A 20,933-nucleotide genomic window follows, 5' to 3' on the forward strand; every position below is an offset into this window, starting at 1 on the left:
GACATAAGCAGAAATGATATATTTATAAAGTCTTAGTTTTTTATCCCTCCTTACCACAATAAGAGCTACTTTCTTAGATTATTACTATGGCAAAAAAATGTAGATTTGTCAGATTAAATGGATATCAATTGTATTTTGGATGCATTTGCCTAAACACTGCAGGCAGTCAATGCTAAAGGTCGAGATTTGGTGCAATGTGAACAAAAACATTCATGTAATCCATATTTATGTGGACAGCCTCTTAGGCTCTATTATAAACCCTAGTGAGTTGTCTACATAGACAGCTACTTCTAAGGCAGCATCTTGACCAAAATGAAATCTCCTAAGAGGCTAATTTGAAACGCTCTGCATGTGCAGCAAATCCATTAACGGTCCCTAACGTGAACCGCACAAGAGACACCACTAATGCTCACAGATACGTATGTCATTGCTAAGCTAATGATGCAATACACTAATAAGCACAAAATTGCATAGCACACAAATATTGGGTGTTAAGTACTCCATATTTTAATCAGATGGAGAAATTTTTTAATTTTGGCACTTATCTCAATGAATTCTGGGATTGCATTATTGATGAAGGATGCGTGTGGGCCAAACACAACTGGGTCAAAATGTAGAACGCTACATACCTTCTGTATGATGCCTAAAAATGCTGTTCAAGTAGGGAGCTCACTAGAGTTTGGAACAATGCCGTAGAGACTTGTTAACATTATCACACAGACATGAACAGCAGACCTTGGAAGGACACGGCGGGGAGTGTTTTTTGATGTGCAAGCCCTTTGGAATACTTCCAGATTAACCAAAGCACTCACATACAAACCAAGAAAGAGATGTGTCTTCGTCTTAAAGGGCTCGTAATCTCTGGCTCACTGCAGTATCAGTGTGTACAAGTGGCTGAGAGTCAGAGATGCACAGCTTTAAGATTACTAGCCTAAAGAAGCTGTAGGAAGTGCTGTATGCTTTAGAGAGAGCATCGGAGATAGCACTGTATCTGTCAAAGCTTCAACATGTCTACAGTGCACTACAAAAGAGGTTTTAAAAAAAAAAAAAAAAAATTTAAACATACAAATGGAAAAATAGAGAGCTTAAATAAAATTACATTATAATCAAACAACCAAATTAGTGATGTAATATTGAGTAATTGAGAATAATAGATTGTATCTAGGCATACTTAATAATAATAATCAACATGACAAAATCACATACAAAAATTACAAAAAAAAAAATTTAATTTTAAGAAAAATTACTAAAACATTTAATTAAAAGGAAACCAAAATATATCAAATTTAATTTAATTCAAAACATTAACAAAAAATATAGTATATCAATGTCAACTAAAATAACATACATAAATAATACTTATTTTTAAAAGCTGTCTGTGACTTAAAATAACACAATAAACTCATTCTGAACATTTTTATGAAAAAAAAAAAATATATATATATATATATATATATATATATATATATGAATAGGGTGGGAAAAAATGTCAAAACATAATATGCTGCTTGTCAAACCGGTGGTGAATGTGAATGATTGCTCGTCGCTGCATTTATTTTTAATGGTGATTGACTTTTGATTAGGCCATTCAAAAAAGCACCTCTCTCTGAGGTGTAACATAGCAGTCTCACAGCATCCAGCATCCAATGCCACTGCCAAGCAACACTGAAAGCCTGAAACTCTCCGTTCACACATTCTTCCTTTCTCAAACATGCACATACAGTGAGTCAAGCTCTTACGGACTGTGCCAGCCCACATGGCATGGCCTTTTCCTGGCATCTCACCCAGGCTGAATTAGGTCTCTTAATTAAAATCTCTCAGCAGTGGCTCCAAGCACTCTGAGTTCTCAGTTGGAGGGCTATGATCTAAACCAGTGGCTCTCAACTGGTGGGTTGCTGATTTTCTGGTGTTAAACAATGCAAAATGCAACTAACCATTTATTCATGTATACTTAGGAGGACAACAAAACAAAAAGGCTTATCAACTTTTAACAAGATGAGAAAAGGATTACCATTTCTTTTGTTCATACCAAAGCCTGCAAATCCAATCAAACATCTATGGCAAATTCATAAAACCACAGTCTAAAAAATGCTGGGTTGGCCAAGTTTGGGTCAAATATGGACTGTTAAAGAAAATTTAATTGAAAAATTCAACCCAACAGGTGGGTTAGTCCATATTTTACCATGGGTTGAAACAACCCAGCATATAGTCAAACTAATCAAGCCAGTTTTGTGATGTCCTCAAAAATCATCAGCAAAAAAGAATTTAAGGCACACTTGCAACAAAGGCAATGTATATATGGTTTATGCTGGCAAAAATGGTGATTGTGTTTTTGTTTGTTTTTTTGTCAACCAAGAGAACGAAACCAGGGTTAGAGTGGGATTTGAGGGGTTTTAACCAAATCATTAAGGTTTGCCACCCATATGACAAAACAAACAATAGGAAGTGGATCTTTTGAAACAGTCTTCCAATAAGCAATCTTCCAATAAACTTTTTTGTACAATCTAACAACATTTAGTTCCCCGGTGAATCAGTGTTTGAACGAATTGGTTGAATGAATGATTCAATGATTCATTCACCAAAACAGTTACATGTTTGGTTCCTGGATGATTCAGTGTGTATAAACGAATCTGTTAAATTAATGATTAAAAAAAAAACACTCACAAAGGCTTGTTTTAGTTCTGAATAAATAAAGATTCATGACTCACGTATCACCATTTTATCGCTATTTTGTAACCTGCAAAAATCCCCAAAAGCAAACTGTTGTATAAAACAATATAAACACATTTCAATGTTTTAATGGCATTTTTGTTCACTCCGACAAACAAATACTTGCACTTGATGTTCAATGTAAAATCTGCATCCTGAAGCCAAACCAGATGAGATCCACTGTCATTACTGTACTCTACCTGCATCTGAAACAACGCTCATACCAAATAAATGAAAGAATTTTGGTTTTGAGGGTAAACCATCTGTGGTTATTTATAATTGAATGAGAGGTGAAAGTGGTGTGGAGGTGGGAAGGATCAAAGGGTTTTGTGCACGATTGCAGGAGTTGCACTACGGAGCGTGTGTACTTTAGTCAATAGCACTTTACAAGTGAAAGCGAATCGATGAGCCACAGAGGTAATGCAATGCAAGGCCCTTTCCTGAGAAGATGGACAGATGACTGAAAGAGTAAAGCATGTTGCCTTCATGCGGTAAGAGCTGTGGCGCAGAGGAAAATGTATGTGCATGGGAGTGTATTCAATAGAGAAGGTGGTGCAGATGGATGATATTCAAGGTTTGACTTTGAGAGCGCTGTATGGAACCCACTTCATGCCGAAGTATAAGATGACAGGAAAAGAGCTCAGGTTGTATATTTGCTGTGTGTAAGAGCAAGAGGATATTGAAATCAAGATGCTAAAAAGCTTTCAAGGCATTGCAAATTGATGTTTGCTACCAATTAAAAAAAAAAAAAAAACTTATGTAATGTGATGCATTTTTAAGAGAAACAGGATATCAGACTGGAAAAAAAAGTGAGGTGGAACTGAAATTTATCCACAGGGAATTGGTTTGAATTGTGAAATTGGATGTTAAGTATTAGAAAGACCAGAATGAAAGTTTCCTAAAAGCAATGGCTAAGCAGCTATTTGGCTACTGATCAAGGCAATAGCCATGTCTTTTTGATTTAAATTGTTTTAGAGAAATGAATAAGAGAAATTCTTTAAAAATTCACACTTTCAATCTTATTTGCATGACTAATATATTGAAATCACAGAAAAATGCTTCTGGTCATATTCAATTATTAAATTGGCTACATGAATTAAGAAATTAACTATATATTTTTTTATATATATATATATATATATATAAAGAAGTCTGTACCACTAGATATTAGGATATTACTGTTGGTTGTTTAACATTTCTATTGTCGAATATTAAATGTTTAGCTACTTACATGGTACCAAAAAAAAACGTTTGCGTAAAAATGACAACATTGTCAAAACGTTGGCAATGTCCTTTGTAAAGAAACACTCAGCACCTGCGCAAGTACCTATAGACTTAGACTTAGCATGTGATACGTATGTGCATGATGTTTTCACAAATTCATATTTTTGTAGTTTACATGGTATTGTTTTCAGAAACTTGCAAATCTTTTTTTTCTTTTAAGTTTTAAAAGGGTGGTTTACTGCGATTTCACTTTTTTCATTTTAAATAGTGTGTAATGTTGCTGTTGGTGCATGAACAGTATCTGCAAAGTTGCTGCGCTGAAAGTTCAACATAAGCGGAGATATCGCCTTTTAAAAATCAGGAAGTTTAATGCCTACAAAACGACTCATATGGGACTACAACGAGATACTTCCCGGGTTGCATACGTAAAAACCCATAAATTTGCATCAACCCTCCTCCGGAACATGCCAAAGAGGGACAAGGCCATGTTCTGCGGCTTTGTCGAAGAGGAAGAGTTATAGTGGAGAGTTGTAGCCATGCCGTCGAACGGTGTTATTTTCACCCAGCTGTCAGGTCTTCTGTGTTCGGGCTTCCTACGGACGCTGTAGTTCGTCAACAATGGTTAAAATTTATGTTTGATTATGTTCCTGACAATTACAATCCTAATTTAGCTCTCTGTGCTGCGCATTTTACGGAAGACAGCTTCCAGAATCAAGAGAGTTCAGAGTTCAATGCCGGATTCACACAGAAACTATTACTAAAACATGGAGCAGTTACAACTTTAAAACCAGAGGCAGCAGTTGTTGGGCCACAACCTGTAAGTAAGATTTAATCATTTTAAATGTATTTGCATGTATAATTTCAGACGTAATGTTTTAGTTTTATCAAGGATGTAAACAAATGCCAACGCTGGCTTTAGTAGCCAGTTAGTTAAATGCTATTTCGTGTGTCTATGACAAACGCGTACAAAAATTTTGGACCCGAATTTGTAATTATGTACTAATTTTGTAAATGTATTTTCCATGTATACTTTATGACGTAATTTTTCGATTTGATCAAGACTGTAAACACAAGCCAACGCTGTTTGGTTATAGTAGCCAGTTAGTTCGATGCTATTTTGTGTGTATAAGACAAACATGTACAAACTTTAAAAAATTAAATGTAATCACAACAGCAAACTTCCATTCAGAGCCGTGCTTGCGGAAGTTCTGCTTGACTCTCTTCATTACCGCTTTCTGGGTCTGATTCTGGCTCAAACTGATACGGCAATATTGACACCATTATTTACATTTGACCGCAGCACATGCAACTGTCGCCCGTGAAGGTAATGGGCGTGAAGTTTCCGGACAATGTGCAGTACGCAGTTTAGCCAATCACAACACACCGGCCCAACTAACCAATCTGAGCCCATTGCCCGTTTCTGAGGGAGTGGTTTCAGAGAATCAGGAAGTCAACCGGTCGTTCAAATGACAGAGGAGAAAGCGGATTACAATAAAGCTGAAATATATGAAAAATAAGGCGTTTTTTAACAAACGAAACACGAAGACATGTTATATTGCACCCCATAAACGCAATCAAGCAAAGAAAAAAAGCAGTAAACCACCCCTTTAAAAGTTGCAGTTTTAGGCCCCAAAATCAGCTGTTGTTTATGAATGGCCAAACCGCATAAGCTAAAAAAACACAGTTCATGTAAACAGCCTTAAATGTCATCAGCAGAAAATAATTTTGATTGCAAAACAATTTGGTATTCAGAATAGCATTCACAATAAGACTGTAATTTGCATTAAGAAAGTAAACAAGGTTGATTTTGATTTCATGTTGGCTATAAAGCAATCTCAAAAGTGTGTAATGGTGTATTCACTACAGTTTTTGGTACGATTTCAAGTCCAAGTGACATTGCAGTTTGGTTCATTTGGCTGGCATGAAAGTGATGTTTCCTGTTTGATTTTAACCATAAACCAGGCATGACAGTTTGTCAAAGTACGGCTGTTCAGTGGGGGTTTTTTTCTTCTTTTTTTGCATCGTCAGGTCTGAACCTATCACAGCAGGCCCCACGGCAGCCCCATAAGTGAAGGTGATTAATGACACCTTTTAATTTTCATTGTTCATGTCATCCCTAACCAAACATTGGCATTACATGCACTACAAATGTCAGCGGTGACCCTTTACTAAACAGCTCTGTGTATGTTCCAGAAGGGCACTCAAAAGTGGCCCCTGAACGAAATTGATTTCATCCCCGAGAAGCACTGGAAAGGAAAGGAACGAGTGCAGAAAGAAGGGTCCTTTAGAGGCAACGTCGCAGAACGCCTGAGCAGCAAAAAGTGGCGGAAGACTTGTAGATTCAATTAACTGGACTGAATTAAACTTTGCCTTTTTGTTACCACAGAACCTTCTTCTGATGCCCCTGGAGTTTTTAATTAGATTTCCTCTCTCCTTCAGGCCTCTTATAGTGAACTGCTTTCTGATGGATTTTGGATGGAAGAGGCGGATGGGAGTTCTGTCAAGAGCCCAACACTCTCCAAAACTGCCAGTCAAAGCCACACATAACCAGACAGTTCAGAACTGCTACGTGAGCATTAACAATTGGAGAAGACCATCCAATGTGGGGCACTTTCATGTATTTCAAACTACATTTTTTAAAGAAAATTCAAGTGGTGCATGCACATGCAAAACTTTTAGCTTACTAGTCCAAGTCAAAAGAGTCCACTTCCAAGTCTCTGTGATATTCTGGTCTGTAGAACATAAGAAAAGAAAACTAGTTACTAGTGGCACTGCACTCTGTACTCAGCTGATGTAAAATAACGTATGAAAGATGCCATCAAAGATATCTAAATGTGTTTAGCGCCATGTTGAAATGTGGGTGCTGAAGACATAAGGGTCACTCTCTAAAATAACAAGGCCTGTGTGTTACGGCTCGCTGTAAACTCTTTTAACACTCAGTTTTCTGTGGAGGAAGTTGGGTCACAGATCTTGTTAAGCATATAAAGACATAAAGCCACATGCAGGAACATCCGGATGAGTCAACAAGATCCGGAAACTCAATGTGGCGATACCACCCACTGCTTCATGACGTATGACAGGTTTCACATATGAGGTCCAAAAGTTAAAAAACCGGGGGTTGAGCAAAAACCTAGAAAAGGAAGTTTTAGATTTTGATCAAAGAAATGGATGTAAAATAAATCATAGCTTATATATACTATAGATAGGTCAGGGGTGGACTTACCCATTAGGCAAAGGTAGGCAACTGCCTTGGGCCCCCAAAAGCCAAGGGCCCCCTAAAATGCTTTTCATATACGAGATGCGCATTAAGCACGGACACGTGAACGGTTGCTGTTTATGGTGTTTATTACCACGACAACCATCTGCGTGTCCGAGGTGAACATGCTTCTTGTGCATCCTGCTTGTAGCAAATATAAATATAATGCATCTGAAGCTGACTGCTGCACGAGCGCGAGGTCTCTCTTTCCCAGCGCGCACACACCTCTCTCTCTGCGTCTGCTCTGTTCAGCGAGCGGCTGTAAGGAGCTGCGCTTTCAGTTAAAACACAGATATGTTGCTTCTCTAATTTTACATGCAAGTATAGCCGAAATCACAGCACAGTTATTGTCTTTACCTTATGTGTAGCCTATTTGATTTTATCAGAAGATGGCTCGATTATAAATTTATAAATAAATCAGGATTTTTGTGCAGATTAACATCTTGGAAGGGAGAGCTGGTTATGTAGTCTTAATGGGTCGTGTTTCAGCCACTATTTCATATTCATCCCGTTGTCTGACAACAGAAACAGAAAAATATACAAATGAAAACAGTTTTATTGAGAATTTAGCTGCATCAAAATACAGTATGTGGCACAGAGAGGCAAACAAATGTAATAATAATAAATGTACATTTTGCATGTTTAGAAGAAGTGAGCTGCCCTGTCCTGTGGAAATGTAGACAGGTTTGTGTAAGTAAATTGCTCAGTGCAAAGAAAGAGAAGTGATGGGAACCTGGTATTTCTATGTTCTTTTTTCATGTGTCTAATAGACATGAACAAGTTCTTTGAAAAACATCTATGATCTTTGAAACACGTCTACTCTTCATGCTCTATGTTAACTATGGTTTCACTAATAATAAACATATATTGCATAAAGCATCCATATTTGTCCATGCCCATGTTGAGTAGAGTATTAAAAACTTGAAAAGTATTAATTTAAGGTACATTTAGAACAGATAAAAATGTGCAATTAAGTCTATGATTATTTGCGAGTTAACTCATGACAATAATGCGATTAATAGCAATTAAACAATCGATTGACAGCCCTAAGTTAAAATGACTCATATTAAATGTAGGCTTACGCTGGTAACTCATCAGTGGACTTTCCTCGTCAATATAGGCTATATGTTTTCACACTTTTCTCATTCTCGCTAATTCGAGTTTTTATATAAATGAACCTCTGAAGGGAACCGATTGTCTTCAGAAATGTTTCGATGAATGTGCATTTTCAATAATCCAGTCTGCAGTTTTTATTCAGACCAATGCGAAAATCCACCCACATAAGCCCGTTTTAAATAATATAATAATTTATACTTCTTAAAAAATGGTGTAAATGTTCATTTGTGAGGTTTATGATTTTAGAATTTATTTAGTTTTTTGTTAAAACTTGTATCTCAACAGTAAATCAATTGCTATTTCGTGGTCTACAACATGAAAGAATAAAAGTGTCTGCTAAATTAATAAATGTAAATGTAAATGAAAGAATGCCATTATAACATGTACATGAAAAATGTAGAAACATTGGACTCAACTATGGGGCACCATTGTGCAGCAGCAAAGCATCACGACAAAAAAGGAACCTCAAGGCTGATCTAGGTAAATGTGTGCAAATGTATAGGGCCGCATTCTTATATTTGCCTGGGGCCTCCAATTCACTAAATCCGCCCCTGAGATATAGGTTACAATCCAATTAAGTAAATTAGCAAGAAGGAAAAATGAATAGAATGTTAAATTAAATCAAATCAAATTCACTGAAAAATGTATATAGTAATTAAAATAATATTATATTATTTGTAATAAATATATTTCTATTAAATTAGAACAAAGTTAAATAGGAATATTTTCACCTGTGGTCTTGTGTACACTAAAAACAACGTAACCATTTTCACTCAGAAATTGCTCGTAAATTTCACAACTAATTACAAGACCAAGTAGCACTGAATAAAACATAAAATTAGGTAGAAAGACTGAAATAGTATTTTCTTGTAAAATATACTACAACAATCTTTGTTGTATTTACATACTGTATGAAAAGCATTAAAATATGGGAAAAATTTAGGACATTTTTTACAAAAAATGTTATCCTTATCCACATATATGTATATAAAATCAATTATTCTCAATCTGAGAAATACTGTTATCTGCAACATCTAATAGAATAGCAGCTGTAAATAATGTGCAAAATATCAATTCACAATAAAATAATACATTTAAAGAATTATCCCTAGGTAAGGTTCAACATTTCTTTTGAATTGCTCCAGTGTCTTCAGAGCTGATTTTAGACCTTTTTCATCAAAAAGCACTTCACATTAGTCAAGCGTTCAACAACGCTCAGCTCTGAGACATATCTGACAGCTACAGGTTACTGCGGCGTCCGCAGATGCATTAAACACACAACTAGATAGGAATAGAATAGATTATAATAAACTACATCAAATGTTAGCTAACAGAGACATTATTTGCCCCCACATCTGGGACATTTGTGAGATTTCAATTTCAGCCTTTTTTTTTTTTACCATGGTTAACGTCAAACCCTGTTGCCATGTCAATTTTTTTGCTGCCGTGCAAAGCACCGTCTAAAGGTGCAGCAGTTAAAACAATTCATTAAGAGGAAACAGCACATGCATGAGGTTAAAACCAGACATGAATCCAAAAGTTTCACACTTTCAGACAGGAGCTCATGGCTGACGCAAAAGTGCAGCGTTCACCGTGAAAATGCTATTAAGCTGCTCTCAACAATTATAAAAATAACAGCAATGTTGTTGACAGCGAGGCAGTATGGATTTCTCCCAACCTTTAGGTGACTCGAGGTAGATGGGAGACACAGAATCAGTATTTTGCTGAGAGGGCAACTCTATTGATCGACATCAAGAAATACATAGAGATTTATCGATCTGATGTCTGCGGAAGGGTCGGTCTGCATCGGCTCCCTATGTAACCACCTAGAGGCTGAAATTTCACTTAAAAAGTCCACACAATCGTTGCGATCATTAAACGCCCATTCCCCGCACAGAAAAAGAGTTATTAACGACAAACTGATTATAAATGATTCCGTCTATGAAAGATAAATGCACTACATCAAGACACATTCCATTATATTCTCTTCAAAAGACTTTTTTCATCACTCTTATTCCAGGTGGAGAGATTCTGAGTCGGCCAAACCAATCTGAGAAGAAATAATAGCGACGTGCTTAAAGACAATCATGCAGAAACTATTTTAATGATCAGCAAACATTAAAAGTTCACATTATGCTCAGCTCAACTCTGAAAATAGCTCGGCGGTAGTGACAAAGGATAATTGATTTTAACAGGAAGGAAAAAAGAAAACCATTTCTAGACGGTAAGGAATTATTTAAAGAACAAAGTGTGACTGCTGAACATATGCACTGATTTGAAGAGTAAAACACAAGGCAGGTAGGCTATATCTCTATATCAGATTTCTTTTCTCATTTCTTTCAAACCTATTCACTTTAAAAACCCTATAGTTTGTCTTCACATGCTCAGTCCTCTTTGGTCTTTTATATAAAATAAAAGTGCAATCACAAAGTTTTATATAAGTTTGCAGTACAAAGACAGAGAGATAAAATGGAATATGGTTGAAATAATACAGTGGGTCACACTAAACCGCACTCTTCATTCTGCCAGATGAGCACTGTTTAGACATAAACACATACAGCCAAAAATTTAAAATTCTGTCATCATTTGCTCACCCTCAATTGCTCCAAACCTGAATGAAATCCTTTAAGCTCTTGAAGGCAAAACAAGATATTTTGAAGAATGTTGGTAACCAAACAACTGATGGTAGCCATTGACTTACAAAGTATGGAGAAATTTACTATGGAATTTCAATAATATTTAATGTAAATTTGACCGTATCTGTCAATGAACTTATTTTTTAATCAACATCATGATTTAAGTTAATATTTATACAATGTAAAAACTTATTTTTCAAAGTTGTAAATAAAACGGTTATTGGAATGTGTTTTACAAAACAACAACAACAAAAAAAGCTAAATTAATTTAGTGTGTTTAATTTGTTTAATTATTATTATTATTATTATTTTTTTTGTACTGGTAATTAACTTGACATTTACCAACTTGACATTTTTTTTTCACTCAAAAATGGTTAGAATTTTTCCAAATTAATTACAAACAAACACCAATAAACACACTGAATTAAACATGAAATTTTTAATAGAAAGACTGAAATAGTCCACACACACACACACACAAAAAGGTTCTTCAGCGGTTCTTTGTTGTGGTTAAGGCGCTATATAGCACCACTGTCATACAAAGAACCCATTAAGTCCCTGTATAGGTCTTTAAAGGTTCTCTAGTTTCTTAGTTTAGTTGGGGAAAGGATTCAAAAACAACATTAAAATACAGTGTATTTCATGAATACAATAATGTGCTTCTCTCCTCAACCATAAGGAAATATTCCAGGGCCTCCACACATGGATTTTTGAGCTCAGAAAAGCTCTTAAAACAGCTTTTACCATTGCAGTAAATTCCCATTCATAGCAAACATATGAGAGTGGAGTAAAATTTAAGGAGGAGAATGAGGTCCGTCTTATGGTTCTACTCAGCACCATTTGACAAGGGTGCTGTATAATTTTTGATGGAATTTATAATGTTTTTATGACTGTCTTTGGGGGGGGGGGGGGGACCTTTCAATTTAGTCAATGTTTTGTCATTTAGTTTTTTTTTTCAATTGCTAACAAGCGTTTACCAATACTTAAAGTACTCTTTCTAAACTCTTAACACAGCAACACACCTACATCACGCAATTAGCCAATTAGTTAACTCTCTGGCCAAAACCACATTTTGTTAAATAAATACAAACTCAACATTTCAAAATGCTGAATACTTTTTCTACATATACTAACTCTTCAAAATCGAGTCATTTGGTCAAAACATTGGCACTGGTTTTCTATCCAATAGGAACAGTCAATAATAGTGCATAGACTGCCAAAATGATAACAATTAATGGCATCACAAAAACTGCATTACTTGTCATGTCTCAGGTCTACCTGTATATAATAGACAATATAACAAATCCATAGTTTTTTTTATAATTTAGCCTTCAGTTTACCTTCATCTGAAAAGCATTTTACATTTTTACATTGTGTTCATTCTTGGCAACGTACTATCTAAAACTGAATGAGTCATTACTTATAGAATGTACAATAGAAAAAAATCCCCAGAATTGTGAGATACTGCAAATTCACAATTGCAAGAAAAAAGTCAGAATTCTGAGATAAAGTCACAATTACCCTTTACCCTTTATATTCCATGGCAGAAATAATATTTTATAGAGAGAGATTTTTTCAATATTTTTGAGCTGCTGTTGTAGCAGAAGTAGAAGTTTTATGCTATATTTAAGGTTTGGAACATTAGGTCTTCAATTCTGACATTCTGTGTTTAAGCATTTGTAAATATGACTAAAAAGATCCATGATTTTGGTTTTGGGTAAGCCTGTATGAAAAGAAAATGTAAGCATTTTAGAAACATGGTAATTGACTGCATATTGTGTGAAAACAACACAAATTGTGCTAATGGTATGGTCACGACAGACGGATGTTGTGCTAATTGTGACTACAGATTGGACAAAAGGATGTTAGCAATTGAAAAAAACTGTAATTTCACTGTGAATCAAAAAACCTAATCAAAACGAACTCTGTCAACCTGTCATCGGTAATTTTGTTGGTAGGTTAACACTGAGGTTGACGCAGTTTCTCTTAGTCATTCTCATCCCCTCCAAACATGCAGAGTGAAAATGTGAATCCTCTCTTGGCCACATCAGCAGGGAGTTTCCATCAGAGCTGAAATGAATATCAAAAGCAAAACACGACTCGTTTATTTACAAAAGTCTCTCTATTATTTTAGCTTTACCCCCAGAGTAAACAGATAGAGGGAAACATTAGAGAGAAGCGAGAGAGAGAGGCTGGAACACTGTCGCCTGCATCTTTTGGATGCGGATGCAACGTTAAAACTCAATCAAAATTTCAGTCAGTTTTCCCCGAGCTTAGGAACGTGTTAAGATAAGCTGCCCTCCTGTAACTGCAAGCGAGACTCAATCTAGAAAGAAAAACAGACAGGGAGTTGAGTCATTGTGTTTAACTTTGTATATAAAGTGTATAACTTGAATGGATAAAGTCACTTTGGATATAGTCTGCATTATGTCTGCTAAATGCATAAATGTTTAAAGTGATAAAATGTTTTAAAAACTTAAAAGGAAAAAAAATCAATCAATAAATAAAATACATGGGGTCTGCCAATAAACATTAAAATACACAATTATAAATGTTTACTAAAAGGAATTATGTTAGTAACACAAGTCCATTCGCTTAGAAAAGTATTTCCACTTAAACGCACACACACACACACACACAAAACTTTACAGCTTAAATAATAATTTAACTTAATAGGGGGCATCACAGAAATAAATTACATTTTAAAATATATTCAAATAGAAAACTGTTATTTCAAATTGTAAAAACATTTCTCAATATTGATGTTTTTACTGTATTACTGTAAAAATGCAGCCTGGGTGAGCATAAGAGACTTCATTCAACATCATTAAAAACTCTTATGGCCCCAAACTATTGTATCTCCTTTCAAGCACTTGAGAACAACATACCTTATTTTAAACCAGCTGTATACTAGTTTCAATTAAAGCATTACTTATATGAAGCATTACGAATATACTTGGTAAAGAGCGACAAAATATTATCAAAAAGGCTGACAAATATCGAAATATAATTTATTGAGCTATACAGCCCAACCCTAGCCTACAGTATAAAGACTTAAAAAGTTTGTGAAGCCGCTAATTAGCAGCAGTGTTTTTGAAATGACAGACCCCAGAGACTCAACAACGCAAAAGCCGCCACAGCCACGAAGGCTGCATGGCAGTAAATGAAAAGCTGCTGCAGGCCTTCGCTGCTGTTGTTCCTCACACTCAACTTGCTGGACTGAGGGTAAACACCGAGGTTGTGAGATGAAAAAGCAACAACCCTTTTATTTCATTTTTAAAACACCCCTCTGGAGGTTGGCGTGCAGTAGTTGTCGTGTTTTATTTTTATAATGTCGAATGGAAGTTCAGAAGAAGTTCATTTGGAGTCCTACAGCTTTTAAGAAGAGTGTCTGTTTCTTTTCATTTTTCTTTTATCCGGACTTTTTCCTGGACTCTTTTGTCCACAGAGGTCAAAGCATGAAAGAAAAAAGCAACGATCAAGCAGAGAGTGTCTCTCCAAAGACATCATCCTTCCTTAATACAGTATGTCCCGGATCAAAGCACAATCCCACAGTTGGAACAGCTGGAACATTTGCCCTGGAAAGAGAGAAAGTTCTGCTGTGTGCTCGTCTAATCTTCAAAACGTGCTTCTTCTAAACTGGCACCCTTCTCTCATACAGGTATTTCACATTAATTGTAGTTAATTGGTTCACTTGCATGGTTCACATAATTCAAGCTGCTACTAGAACCATTGCTAAATGCTAAATGCTAAAGAACCATTTGAATAAACCGATTCACTAAAATTATTCACACATTTCAGGCCCTGTAGGTCCCACTGAGGCATTTTTTTTTTTTTTTTTGGTAGAAAACCAGTTAATTCTGAGCATGAGCACAAGCATGTTTTTATTTATTAATTTATTGATGTTGAATTTTGTGTACATTTATTGGTTCAAGTTCAATACCATCACCATAATTAAGATCTATAAAACTAAATAATATAAAGAAATAAAGAAAGAATAATGTATATTTAGAAAAATGTGGGGTTTTTTTGGAAATATATTATAATTTATTTTTATAGCATATACAATTTTATATTTGAAATAATTTTACTGTTTTATTTTACATTTTTATTTGGTAACACTTTACAATAAGGTTCATTAGTTAACATTAGTTAAAAACATTAGTAAACATGAACTAAGACTGATCAATACTTCTACAGCATTTATTAATCTTAGTTAATGTTAATTTCACTGTGAACTGTGAACTAACATGAATAAACAATGAACAACTGTATTTTAATTAACTAACATTAACAAAGATTAATAAATAGTGTAATAAATGCATTGTTCATTGTTTGTTCATGTTAGTTAATACATTAAAGCAGTTAAAATTTGGTGCTTTGAGTACAATTCTCTCATACTGACCACTGGATGTTCAACATAGCACCTCGTGGCAAAGAACTCTCTGAGGATTTGAGAATTAGAATAGTTGCTCTCCACAAAGATGGCCGAGGCTATAAGAAGTTCGGTTTCCACTTGGAACAGGCCTCGCAAGGGTCGATCAAAGAAGTTAGATCCTCGTGCTGTGCATCAGGTGCTGAAGCTGGCTTCAAAAAACAGACGCATGAGTGCTGCCAGCATTGTTTTCCAACATAATAACGACCCAAAACACACTGCCAAGATGACAACTGCCTTGCTGATGAAGCTGAAGGTGATGGAGTGGCCAAGTATGTCTCCAGACCTGAACCCTATTGAGCACATGGCATCCTCAAGTGGAAAGTGGAGACGCACCATGTGTCTAACATCCAGCAGCTCCATGATGTCATTATGGAGGAGTGGAAGAGGATCCCAGCAACAACCTGTGCAGCTCTGATGAATTCCATGCCCAGGAGGATTAAGGGAGTGCTAGATAACAATGGTGCCCACACAGTTTTGACATGTTCACGTAGGGTGTACTCATTTTTGTTGGCAGTTATTTAGACAATAATGGCTGTATGTTGAGTTATTTTTAAAGGACAATAAATTTATACTGCTATACAAGCTGCACATTGACTACTCTAAAATATACCCAAGTTTCATTTCTATAGTATTGTCCCTTGAGAAGATATACTAAAATGGTTGCTGAAATGTGAGGGATGTACTCACTTTTGTGAGATACTGTATATATATATATATATATATATATATACAGTGCCCTCCACTAATATTGGCACCCTTGGTAAATATGAGCAAAGGTGGCTGTGAAAATAAATCTGCTTCATTGATCTTTTTGGTCTTTCATTCAAAAAATTCACAAAAATTCTAAACTTTCATTGAAGTAAAACAATTGAAAATGGAGAGATAATCTCATGATGAAATAAGTGTTTTTCTCCAATGTGTGTTGGCCACAATTATTGGCACCCCTAGAAATTCTTATGAGTAAAACATTTCTGAAGTATATTCCCATTCATATTTTTAGCACACCAGAGTGAGTAGGAGCATGAAATTATTATAAACATGAGGAACACAAAGGCCAAATTCCCTTAATCATCCATCACAAGGAGCAAAACCAAAGAATATAGTTCTGATGTGCAGAACAAGATTGTTGAGCTTCACAAAATAGAAAGTGGCTGTAAGAAAAGAGTTAAAGCATTGAAAATCCTCATTTCCGCCATCAGGGTAATAATTAAGTGGTTCCAATCAACTAAAGATGTTAAAAATCTGCCTGGAAGATAACGTGTGTCTATATCGTCCTAATGCACGGTGAGGAGGAGAGTTTGAGTGGCCAAAGACTCTCCAAGAATCACAGCTGGAGAATTGCAGAGATTAGTTGAGTCTTGGGGTCAGAAAGCTGGGGGAAAAAAATATTCAAACAACCCCTACATCACCACATGTTGTTCGGGGGTGGGGTTCAAGAAATATTCTCCTCAATCATCCAAAAACAAAGGTCTCTGATCTCTTATCAGGTGTTCTCCAAACTCTTCAGACATTATAGGAGAAAACTCAGAGCTGTTATCTTGGGAAAAGGCCGTTGCAATAATTGAGTGCCAATAATTGTGGCCAACATGAACTAGAGAAAGCATTTATTTCACAATGAGATTTCCCCCCACTTTCAATTGTTTAACTTCAATGATAGGTCAGAATTTTGTGAATTTTTTGAATGAAAGATCAAAAGGTTAAACAATACAGATTTATTTTCAAAGCCGCCTTTGCTCATATTTACCAAGGGTGCCAATATTAGTGGAGAGCACTGTATACCCTTATATTTATTCAGGTCTTAGTTTAAGTTATAGTTTGATGATCCCAACTCTAAAATCATTCTTCTACTAAAGAGATGATTCATTTGTCTAGACTCTCTGTTGCTCACAGGACAAACAAGGGTCACAAAACTAATCTAATGTCTTTAAGAAACTTAATGACAAAATAAAAAGTGCCTTTAAATGATCACAATGTTCATGATGTTGCAGGAAATCATGAATATTTGATACATTCCCCAGTCTAGCCCTGTACATCAATAGCAGGTCCATATTACAAATCCGTTCACTTTGTTTCTATTAGCACGGAAGAATAGGTCTATGATCTTATTCTGTCAATATGAAGTGCTTTGCCTGCTTCCCCTTCATCTAAAAATTAACATACTCACTGCCCATTCGTAGGCTACAGCTCTCAAAGAAGCTGAAAACAAATGACAAAGCCAGACAGGAGGAGAAAGAAAGAAAGAAGGTAGCAATCAGAGAAATCGATATCTGGAGATATTGTTCAGTGACAGATAATGAGATTTTCATGACATGAGGGGGGAGTTATTGAATTTGGTGAGACAGCAACATGCCTTTGATGACTGTTGATCCATCCAGGATAAATCTGAGGATCAAACACATTGTTGGCCATTTAACCTTCTCACCTTCCCAGTCGATGTTTCAAGCATGTCGCATCAAATTAGCTCGCAGAATTCACCCAATCATCCATTCATGTGGCTCTGCTTGATGCAGAAGACCAGACTGGTCGAGTCAAGAAGGTGCAGCAGCAGTAGATCTTGATTATGGTGCTGGTGGCTGTTTCTACACATGAAAATCCTAAGAATGAGAGAATGAGAGGTGTTAGCTGTCAATTATAAGAACAGCAATTATGTGGCGTTTTGAGGTTTTGAAAATGCTTAAAATCCATTATTTTTCTAAGAATAACCAATACATTTTCCATCTAAATTCTTTCTTTAACACAGACTGACATACTCTTAACCACAAAACAATAAAAAGAGTGAAAAGTGGGAACGCAAATTAGCTGCTAATGAGGACACAAAGCCTCAGCTGCCTCCATGCATCTGCTGTCCACTCATCCAATCAGAGACCAAAGGGAGCGCATACTCATTAGAGACTCTATGGTATACAAATGTTATTTTATCACAATTGAATTCCAGTCAGCTGATCTAATTAACTTTTAATAAGCCTACTAGCCTAAATAGTGTCTAAATCTGTCTAATTCCTGTGCCACTAGTGTCACCAAGCGAACTTACAAAATTAAATAAATTAGCCTTATAATAACTCAAAAATCCAGACTGCAACTAAAACGGCAGCAAACAAAAGGTGAAATAAATAAATCACAGAAAATAAATAAAATACAGTCAAGAAACGTTTGTGCGTGTCCATGAGTCAGATCTCGCGGCGCAGTGTTTCACGCTCCAATGAGCACAGTGAGAAGTGATGTCCGATTCGCGAACAAATGACTCTTATGAACCGGTTAATTTTTAATCAGTCAGAAAGATTCACGGAATTCGTTCTCACTCATTGGTGAACGTTCTGAATCAGACTCACTTGGCTCACTCACTCAATCGCTCAAGGCCGTTATTGACTCCCTTATGGAACCTCGAGTAATTTTTTTTGTTTATATCCGAAATGTCGAAATGAATCAGCTGTTATCGTGATAGGTTGGTGATACTGTTTGCTCACATGCTAATGTGTAATAAAAATATATATTCGCAGCAGATTTGTATTCTAAAAAAATGGTATTTTAACAATAATACAAATATTTCACCAAAAAAAAAAAAAAAATATATATATATATATATATATATATATATATAGGTTATTGTTTTACAGAGTGAAGTCCAATTGGAATGTGGAATAGATTGTTTGAAACAAGTGAGTGACAGGCTTGAATGATATTTGAAATATTTGATACAAAATATTTGAATCAAAATGTATTTATTTGTAACATGCAAAGAGATTCTTACAAAACAGAGTGATATTTATATAAAATCAAATGGAAACTAAACCTTCTGAACCATCTTTAGCAGGCAATTCTAAAAAAGTAAATGTTTAATGGTCTTTTTTTTAGATCTTTTATCCAACAACTCCTGTTTCAAAAAGAAATATGTCAGCACAGCTTTCTGTAATAAATAAGTAGTAAGTTATGTAAATGTGACTCCGGACCACAAAACCAGACATAAGGGTCAATTTTTTTTAAATTAGATTTATACATCATCTGAAAGCTGAATAAATAAGCTTTCCATTGATGTATGGTTATGATGATATGTTAGGATAGAACAATATTTGGCCGAGATACAACTATTTGAAAATCTGGAATCTGAGGTGCAAAAAAATCTAAATATTGAGAAAATCACCTTTAAAGTTGTCCAAATGAAGTCCTTAGCGATGCATATTACTAATCAATAATTACGTTTTGATATATTTATGGTAGGAAATTCACAAAATATCTTCATGGAACACGATCTTTACTTAATATCCTAATGATTTTTGGCATAAAAGAAAAAATATATAATTTTGACCCATACAATGTATTGTTGGCTATTGCTACAAATATACCTGTGCTACTTATGACTGCTTTTGTGTTCCAGGGTTACAAATGTCAAATTAGCAATAGGCGTAACTCGTTGTGTCGTTACGAAAGGAAGAAAGCTGCCACAGGTCTACCTTGTGTTGGGTCACCACTTCCCTTTTGCCATTCGAGTCACACACTGGGCTAAAGCACATTGACTTCAACTAAACGCAGCATTTTAACTCACTTAATCTCAAAGGCTTGGTGACGAGTGAGGGCACACAGGTCAAAGCGCAAACTCGGCCGCTCCATGAGCTTTAATTGACTGTCACCGGAGACGTTCATGCATTCTCTTCCTAAAGCGTGCTTGAGAGGTATCAGCCCACTATATAGAAAACCGCAGTAGTCTTCATAGTGACTGTTCAGGACAAATTAGGAAGCTGTTTGAGAAGTCTCTTTACCTGTTTCCCACAGAGAGAAACATCTTGATGCTCTAAGCACAAGGATAAAAGACCTCGCTGGCTCTCCACAGCTTCCATGTCGCTCTGAGATGAATCAATACATCACTAAAATGGATTCCTGGCCTAATGCGTTTAACTAGCTCTACCCCTCCCCTCCCTCCTACATTGGCGCAGTCCAGGTTACTGCGCTGGCGGCAGCCAACTGAGGGAAATGGGGGAATACAAGGTTAATAAGAAGCCCGTCTTCTTGGCACAGGATATGTCCATCAGACTAATTAAAATCAGGTCAAATGAAATGATGGGAGCCTAATGTCATCCTGTGTATCGATGTGCATCATTTCGCTGTGTGCATAAAGAGAGGATTGTTTCTTGCTTCTAACAGCAAAATTTACAGTAATGGTTGGACAGACACAGATTATTATATGACTATCTGGAACACTTGATTGTGATTGGTCAATTATAGCAAATATTTGTATATAATGACTAAACTCAAAATGACTGCACAAAAATGGCTTTGAAGGACTTTAGTGGACTAATTATCATCAACACTTAATAAGTATGAAAAATCAACACTGTCAACAACAGTAAAACTATTGTGACAAGTCTTTAGAAATCAGACACAACATAATAAAAGTTACAAGGTAAAATTAGATAAATGCATCAAGTGTATTAAATTGTATTTATTTATTTGTTGGTTGGTTGTGAAACCAATACTGCATTTATTGGATTTAAAAAAATATATAGCAAAAAACAAAAAAAAGTAATATTGTGAAAACAGTTCTTTCTGCTTAATATTTTCG

General features: G+C 35.7%; 1 protein-coding gene across 8 annotated transcripts in view; it reads right to left on the bottom strand.

Annotated features, from left to right (window-relative positions):
- The window catches only part of zbbx (zinc finger, B-box domain containing), a 165,714-nt gene that overhangs the window by 73,081 nt on the left and 71,700 nt on the right, over positions 1–20,933 (bottom strand). For 7 of the 8 annotated variants that reach the window (XR_009267037.1, XR_009267034.1, XR_009267033.1 and 4 more), the window contains one exon: positions 17,802–17,973. The gene's annotated coding sequence lies outside the window, so the exon portion shown is untranslated. Of the gene's footprint in view, positions 1–15,705; positions 15,827–17,801; positions 17,974–20,933 lie in introns of those variants that run through there. The other variant, XR_009267032.1, reaches the window with a different exon arrangement.

Source organism: Onychostoma macrolepis, chromosome 18 (genome assembly GCF_012432095.1).
Source record: "Onychostoma macrolepis isolate SWU-2019 chromosome 18, ASM1243209v1, whole genome shotgun sequence".
NCBI lineage: Eukaryota > Metazoa > Chordata > Actinopteri > Cypriniformes > Cyprinidae > Onychostoma > Onychostoma macrolepis.